This window comes from Bidens hawaiensis, unplaced genomic scaffold (assembly GCF_021521415.1).
Source record: "Bidens hawaiensis isolate Kalapana, Puna unplaced genomic scaffold, B.hawaiensis_p1.1 tig00044335_1, whole genome shotgun sequence".
Taxonomy (NCBI): domain Eukaryota; kingdom Viridiplantae; phylum Streptophyta; class Magnoliopsida; order Asterales; family Asteraceae; genus Bidens; species Bidens hawaiensis.
This window is the reverse complement of record NW_027497887.1, coordinates 154514-163158: the sequence shown is the minus strand read 5'-3', so window position 1 is coordinate 163158 and position 8645 is coordinate 154514.

Below are 8645 nucleotides of genomic sequence, written 5' to 3'. Positions count from 1 at the left end.
ACTTGCAAAATTAATGACTTGCTCACTCAACATTATTGTTGACAAACCTATCTATTTGATACGCATATGCAGGTTATCACTTGAATTGAATGATTGAAGTCATGGATTGCTAGTTGAGACCCTAGGCTTTATCAAGAACAATATATTTTGGAGTTATTTGGATTTTTATTATTATTGCTTATGTATTCTTGTTGCTATATTTGAATGACTAGGATAGTACACATGTTACACACGGGTGAAACATATACAAAAGGTAATATATATGTAAAATCATATAAATTTAATGAAATGCAAATGTCATATTTACATATAAATAATAATTTTACATGAAGTAAAAGACATCATAACTTATTTAATTCAAATACAAAAACATACGAACTAACAAAGATAAATGAGATAAATGAAAAGTTAAAACATTTTATAACTTATACCATGAGTACAATAAGCAAAAAAAGGAAATTAGTCTTCAAATAAAAAAAAAGTCTCCAAATCTTTAAACATAACAATAAAACATATCATTGTCTTTATTTATTAATCAATAAATGGTAATCATAACCCTTTTTTTTGAAACCTTCTCAGGAGTTACAAGTTTAATAGTGTATGTCATTTTGCCATCAACTCTATCTTTAACAACACCACTAAACACATTTTTCTTCTTTCCACATTTGATGTTTTACACTTAATTGCTGATATGCTAGATTGATCATCAACGTTAAACATATCCGCAAGTTTCCTCTTCAGTTTATCATCAAATAATGAAATTGTGACTTCTTCAAATTATTTTCATCATCAAATTCAAATTATGATTAACATTTATTGACTAATAAAGAAATGATATGTTTTCATTGTTATGTTTTAATATTTGGAGAATTTGATTTTTTATATTTATTTTATTATTTGGAGGCTAATATTCTTTGTTTTTTTATTGTACTCAAGGTTATTGACCCGTGGATGCCGATGCCACGGGTGGAAATATAAACAATGTTAATCAAACATACAGGGAACCGGGGGGGGGGGGGGGCAGTAAGATTATTTTTAGTGAATATAAAGTATGTACGTACGATTTGTATAATATGATTTTTTACGAATAACTATTCAAATGATGATTTATATAATTGAAAACTATTAATTTTTGTAATGTTGGATATAACATACATGAGACGAAAAATGAAACTAAAAGGATTATACATACATTAACACACCCTTAAGATATCCTACTAACCATCATAGCATTAATACAACTTCATAAACCCAAACAATGTTCCAAAAGTATTTAGAATACTAAAACATATACATCTAGTTTCAAGTCATTCTAAACATAATAAAAAAACTTTACAAGCTGCATCAAAAGTAACATATCATCCAAAAACTTCACCATGTAGCATATAAAGAAGATAATTTCATTCACAACTTGCCATAGCAAATAATAGTTAATTAAAAACCATTATGTAATGTTCAATCCGTCTGACTAATTAAAAACCATAGTATATTTAAATTAAGGTCAAACAATCTTAATACAAAATTTACAATAATATATCCTGATGCATATACAATTGTTAGACACTTATATCCTAAAAAAAAGTGCACCATAATAATATAACTCTTGAATTATCATTATCTTATAACCATATACATAAAATCTAGGATTAAACAATATAATTACTAATAATAAATTTAAGATTCTGATGTAATATTGGTTATTGCATGTTTGTTGATTGAAAAACAGGATACTATGATAGTATGCATAACCTGTAATAAACAGATTCTGTAGGGAGTTTTATGTTTATTCAACAACATGTTAATATGGAGGATCACATAAACAATTTTAATGGATGTACGTTACAAAAGTCAAAGGGATTAGCAAAAGAACGTACCTTAGGTAAGAAGAATATCAATAATCTTGAGAAGTGATAAAACTTTAAACATATTGTAACAATGGACAAACGATTCAACATCAACCAAAATGTTTTGTGGCTCCATTCCGTCGTTTGTGAAATAATAAGATTGTATACAAATAAGTATATTGATATAAATGTAAATGTATGCATATTAACAACAATACATATGAATGGAACAATGAGTAATAAAAATGAAATTTACAATGACCATAGATTTGCTTCTTAGATCGGTTGATGTTGGTGTAAAAATTTTTCTATCATACATTTTATATAGGAAGGTAAGATTATGTATATTTTTGGTTAATTGATTAAACATGGAATGTTGTTTCAAATTGATTCATTTTAAATTCAAAATTGAATACACACACACAAAATATATGAATTGTAAAACCTATATGTGAAAGTAAAGGTTAATTCAAAACTTTAAATGCTAAATTTGACTAATGCGTGTGTTACATATTGGTTTAAATGTTACATTAGGATTAAAATGAATTGATTAATTATGTCGAAATTATAAGCATGGAAAGTGGATGACATTAAACATTAGGTGGACAACCTAGAAGAAGGACAAGTGGACAAATTGATTTTGCTTTAATATATTAGTTAGATTAGATTTGATATTTATGGATATTATGTTCTTCAATGGAATAAAATTTATTATTAGATATTGTCATATTAATTGCATGATAGTTACCTCGAGCTATGAGCAATCATGCTCACGCCCCGGTATTTCCGTTTTAGGTTGGGGTGTGACATTAATTGAATCTAAAATATGATTATTTTTATTAAATGATTATTTTAATATCAAAAGAAAAAATATGTATTTGCAAAAGATGTAAAAGAATTATACACTTATGCTTTCTAAATTTTCATGACATAATTAAGTAATTCAAAAACTAAGTATATCAAAGGTTATATAAAACGCATTTTTATTCCGTGAATTCCAATAAATCAAATATTTTTGTTTTCTTTTTGAGTTTTGTTTCTTACTTTATTTTTGCTACTTTTTAAATTTATTATTATGTTATTTACGTCTTTTTTTTAATGTTTTCTTAATTAACAAACAAATTAACTAAATAAGTTATATTTTCGTTTGATGCCTATCACATTGTGTGAGTTTGGTAGCGTGAATTTGGACGTTACATAATAAAATAAACTATAAAACGAACACGCTTCGATAAAAATTTGTTTATGCTACGAGTATAAACAAACGTGCTTCGATACCTTTCAATTTATAATGTAACTATACTTTTAGGTATTATCTTTGTCTGCTATAACAAATAAATTGAAATTGGAAAACTTTATGTCTGCCACAATGTGCGGCTTTGATCTAGCTAGTTACCTTGTAATCATTAATAATAATTGAATTATGTTTTTTTAGTGTCAGATCCGCGTATCAAATTTGTATCTTTAGTGATGCGTGTGATTATTTACCTGCATTATTTTATTCATATACATATCCTTTCACCTGTATTTTTTAATTCATACACATATCCCTAATTTTACGTTAATTTATTATTTTATAACTTCTATAATAAGTTGTTACATTCATGTAATCTAATAATTGTGTAATTTGTAATAATTGTGTAATTTGTAATATATGTTTAATTTCTGAAATTTATTTACATTTGTAATGTATGTAACTTGCATAAATTTAGTAATTTGGGTAATTTGAATAATTTGTAATGCATTTTATTTATGTATTTGGGTAATGTATGTAACTTGTATAATTTTTATAATTTGGGCAATTTGAGTAATTTGCGTATTTTATGTAATATGTGTATTTTGTGTTGTGTAATTTATGTACACTGTGTAGTATATGTAATTGGTAATTTATGTAATTTATGTTTTTCGTGGTCGGGAACTTATCGTAATTTGAGTGGTTTGTGTAATTGCCATGTAATTTAAGTAATTTGTGTAGTTTATGTAATTTGTGTATTTTTTGTATTTTTAGGTAATTTATGTAATTTGTATATTTTTGAGTTATGTGCTTGTGCATGGTAATTCCCTACATTTGTGTAGAGAGCAAAAATGAATTGCCGAATATCTTTCAAAATGATTTCAAAAAAGAGAAATTGAAAAATAAAATTTTGAAAAAAAAACTTAAGTAATAGTCAAAAATTTAGTATTAAAAGTAAAAAGAATATCAAGATAAGAAAAAGAGATGATAGTCTATAAAAGAATTAGATAAAAAGAGATAAATAAATATGATTTGAATTTTTTTTTTGTCTTTTTTGGTATTTTTTACTTTTATACCGTTTTCCTATTTAATATTATGCTCTCTTTCATCTCTTAATATTTTATTATGGTTTATTCACATATTAACAACCACAAATCTAATACACAAAAATGAGACACTAATTTTATGGTAACTACAGGGGGATTAGGCACCTAAGTCGTACCATGAAATTGTGGAAAAGGGTTACCAGGGCAACAATTAGATATGAAACCCACATTATAGTGAACCGATTTGATTTATGTGGGGTGATCACTACAAATGCTCTAAGCAGATCGATGGAAATGCATGTCGAGAAAAAGTAGATTTGCATACATATGGGGTTCATCCACTTCAAAAAGACCTACGATAGTGTACCCAATCGAATCGTATTGGATATTCTTGAGGTAAGAACGATTCCGGGTATGCATGCATAGATATAATAGAGATATATCATAGTGCTAAGATAAGTGTGCAGGAGCAAGTAGGGTATACAGACTTTGTCGTTGTGAAGGTAGGCCTTCATCAAGGATTTTCGCTGAGAACGTTTGTTTTTGAAGTAGCCTTGGATGTGTTGTCAACGTTGATCAAAGTGGCTATCCTATGAAGCATGTTGTTCAAAAAATGATATTGTGTTGGCAACAGGAAGTAAGTAGGACCAAATAAGAGTCGAGATATGATGGACGGCCTTTAAGAGCATAGGTATACGCAAAAGTAAGCCTGAAACCGAATATCTTATATAAATTTAGTGGTTCCAATGATGAACATGATGCTTAAATAACAACTTAGGCCCAAATTGCCCCTAATGAAGTTTCTATTATGGACTACACACATTTACTAATTTATTTTTAAATATGAGGTGAGATATTGTGATGGTTTGGCCATGTGAAGAGGAAGCATTTGACGTCACCCATAATAAGAGTGGAAACACTCACAACAGAAGTATCCACCTCTTTGACAGACCCAAACTGATAGCTAATGATTAGAATAGATAGAATTTATTAGGTATACATCTCTTTAAGGACATGATCAATGCAAGTCATCGGATAAAGGTTAATGAATCTAGGGGCACTTTTAGGATTGTCTCATCTTTGTTGGATTTTTTTTCCTAGGTGTTCCCTATTGCCTGTTTAAGATTTTTAGGTTGATTTTTTCAGGTTGTGATTTTTAGGAAGAGGTATAAACATTGATTTAGGTTGCATCCCTTTTACATTTTATTCTTCTTCTCCTAGCTTTCTTCTACTATTAACACTTTACCAGTATTTGTAGATGTATTACTTACTAAACGATACTTGTAGTTCAACACTATTATTATTTTTTATTATATATATATTTTTCTTATATTGTTATGCTATAAGAAGTCAAAGGTTTTCAAAGCTGAATGCCTCATTTTGAGTAGTCTCTCTATCCTATAAAATAGAAGAAAACTTAAGCTTGCTCTTTTCTCACTATCTCCCGATCCTACTATATTCAATTAAATACTACTTGTATGTTTGTTTGTTTGCTTCACTACTAGAAAAAACACCTTTAACGACACGTAATGCCTGTCATTAAAAGGTACAGATGACACACAAATGCGTGTCAATGATAGCCCAGTCATAAAATGAACATGACATGCACCTGCATGTCATGTTTTATGGCACGCATTCATGACACTTTTCATGACTCGCAATTACGACACACACACAGATACACACACACACACACACACCCTAAGAGAACCATTGGCAAATTGAGAACCATTTTGGACCACTAAAAAACCCTCTAAAAATATTAAAAAAATTATAAAACAAACAAAACCGAAAATTTTGAAAAAGTAAAAAAACCAAAATTCTTATATTTCATTCCGGTTTCAGTAAAAAAAAACCAATTTTTTTTTCTTTTTAATTCGTATTATACCTATACGTATATGTATACTTTCATTTAATCTCTAGTTACGTAATATACACATATGTACATTATCAATTTTTCTTTTCGCTGTGATTTTCAGCGAAGTGTTTCTTCTCCGGTTCGACCTGATGACTCAAGCAAGCCCATTTCTTGGTTTATATATACATGTAAACAAGTATGAAAACATATAAATAAAATATATCTAATAATTAATAAACATAAACGAGCCGAGCTCAAACTTTAAAATACATCTCCAAACAAACCGAGCTTAGGTCTAAAACAAGCTCGGGTGGTTATAACTAATGCTGATATGAGACCATTTCCACCAAACTTTAGGGTATGATTCAGTTAACGTATATTATTTAACTAATATAGGAAAAATACCTTAATTTCATCCAACAAATGCAAAGAAAGCATAATATGGTAAACAAGGTTATAACTTCAAAATAACACTTTAAATAACAAAAAAAAAAAAAAAAAATTCACTGATCACCATTACAGATTTATGTAACATGAACTAAACTAACTCAAAAGCGAAGATATTTAAATTGAGGGAAAGGGAACTTACATAGCTGAAGAAGAAGAAGGAAGAAATAATTTAACAACAATATCAACAAAGGATTCGTAAACTATACCGTCACTTTGTCACTCAACTGTTCGAATTTCTCAAATATAAGAAGCTTTTGTTGCTCATGTTCGGATTGCACATCACAGTTACACTTATCGACATTGCAATCAACGTGTTCTGAAATTGAAATTGATACAATAAATGGCCGATTCAATAACAATTATACACAACAAAACACGTAAGATTTCTCAGCTGTGACTGAATTAGGCGATTTTTCTAGGGTTTGATCCGGATCCAGTTTCAGAAGCTTCATATTCATCATTAGAGTTTCCAATTCGTGAGTTTTATCTACCATGAATGTTGCAAATCAGTCAAATTGTGGATGAATTGGTGGAGATTGAGAGACATGGTAAAGTGGTTGTGTTTTAGGGTTTAAATTTTAGAAAACTTGGGCGCTATTCTGGAAGTACTATTAAGACTAGACGCTATGGGTGCCGTGGAGGAGCGAACACCGCCGGGGGCGTGGTGGAGTGGGGCGCGGAAGGGTTTGGCGTGAAGGGGACGACCGGCGCGGTGAAGGTGGGGTGCCCCCCTCACCAACGGATTTATTACCGTTATTTAAAAAAAAAGAAAAATAAAATCTAAATAATATAAAATACACACACACACAAACACACACACACATATATATATAAGAGTTCAAATAAGAATAAGGAGTTTTCTAGGAATGATAAGAACCAATAGATTTTTGACATGTGGTGTTATAACCTATGGTGAAAGAATAATTCTAGTAAACTATGTCGGTTATAATGGTGAAAGAGTAATTCTAGGAAATTATTTCGGTTTTTGGAAATTTTAAATCTCAGCCATTGATTAACATGATCCAATGGCTATGATTTATTCCTAGTCTTCCTAGAAAACTACTTCTTTTTAATATAACCCTCCCCTATATATATATATATATATATATATATATATACCATCTCCGGCGAAATCTCCGGCGAATTCGTTAATTTGACGAGCTGATTATACGACCGGTGTTTAACGTTCCTTAAAAAGAACGCCGCTTGCTGTTGGTGATTGGTATGGGTTTTGCGGGGTGGTGTTGATTAGAGGGATGGATCGTCCGGTGTTGTTGACGTTGAAATAATCGCCAGAGAATCCCGACGGCATGTTTGATTCCGATGGGTAAGACAGTGGTTATATTATTATTATTATAAATTAAATAAATGGGTTATAAAGAGGGGAATTTTTGGAAATGAGAGAGTTTCGTGAAAGCAAAATTGGATTGATTCTGGTTTTTGATTATTATATATATATATATATAAAATTTTTAGTTTTATTGTATTTTTTTATTATTGTATTGGTTATTTTGTTTTATGAAAAAAAAAAATGAAAAAAGGTTGGGCTTCGAAGCCCCCCTCACCATAGAGGGGCATTATGCCCTGGGGCTTCGATGCTCCCAATGCCCACGTGGCGCTGACGTGGCACTGTGGAGGGGCTTCGAAGCCCCCCACCATAGCATACAGCCTTAGGCGGGTGCTAGGTTCATAAATTTTTATTAGGAGATGACACGCATAGAGGTGCATAAATCGGGTATTAAAAAAAACCGGGTTCGGGTATGGAACCGGGTACGGGTATGATCGGGTATTGGAAAATCGGGTATTAGTAATAACCGGGTCGGGTTTGGGTCCGGGCATTGGCATGAAAAACCATACCCTATGTACCGGGTCTGGGTCGGGTATTGAACCAGGTTTTCAATACCCGGGTATTTGAATACCCTATTTTCGGGTATTGGAAAAACCCATTTTTCGGGTATTTGAATACCATATTTCTGGGTATTAAAAAAACCAATTTTCTGCAGCATTCTTCTGATAACGAGCCTACTTTATTTTTTTTATTACAACTCCATTTTTATTCATACAAACTTCAAAGTTCATTCAAACATAATCCAAACATATGTAAATAACTAAACAATGATATACAAAAACATATATTTTATGTGTTTTAAATTGTTGTTTGATATATCAAAAGACGTTGCTCTAAACAAAATATTTATATCAAATATGTGCTT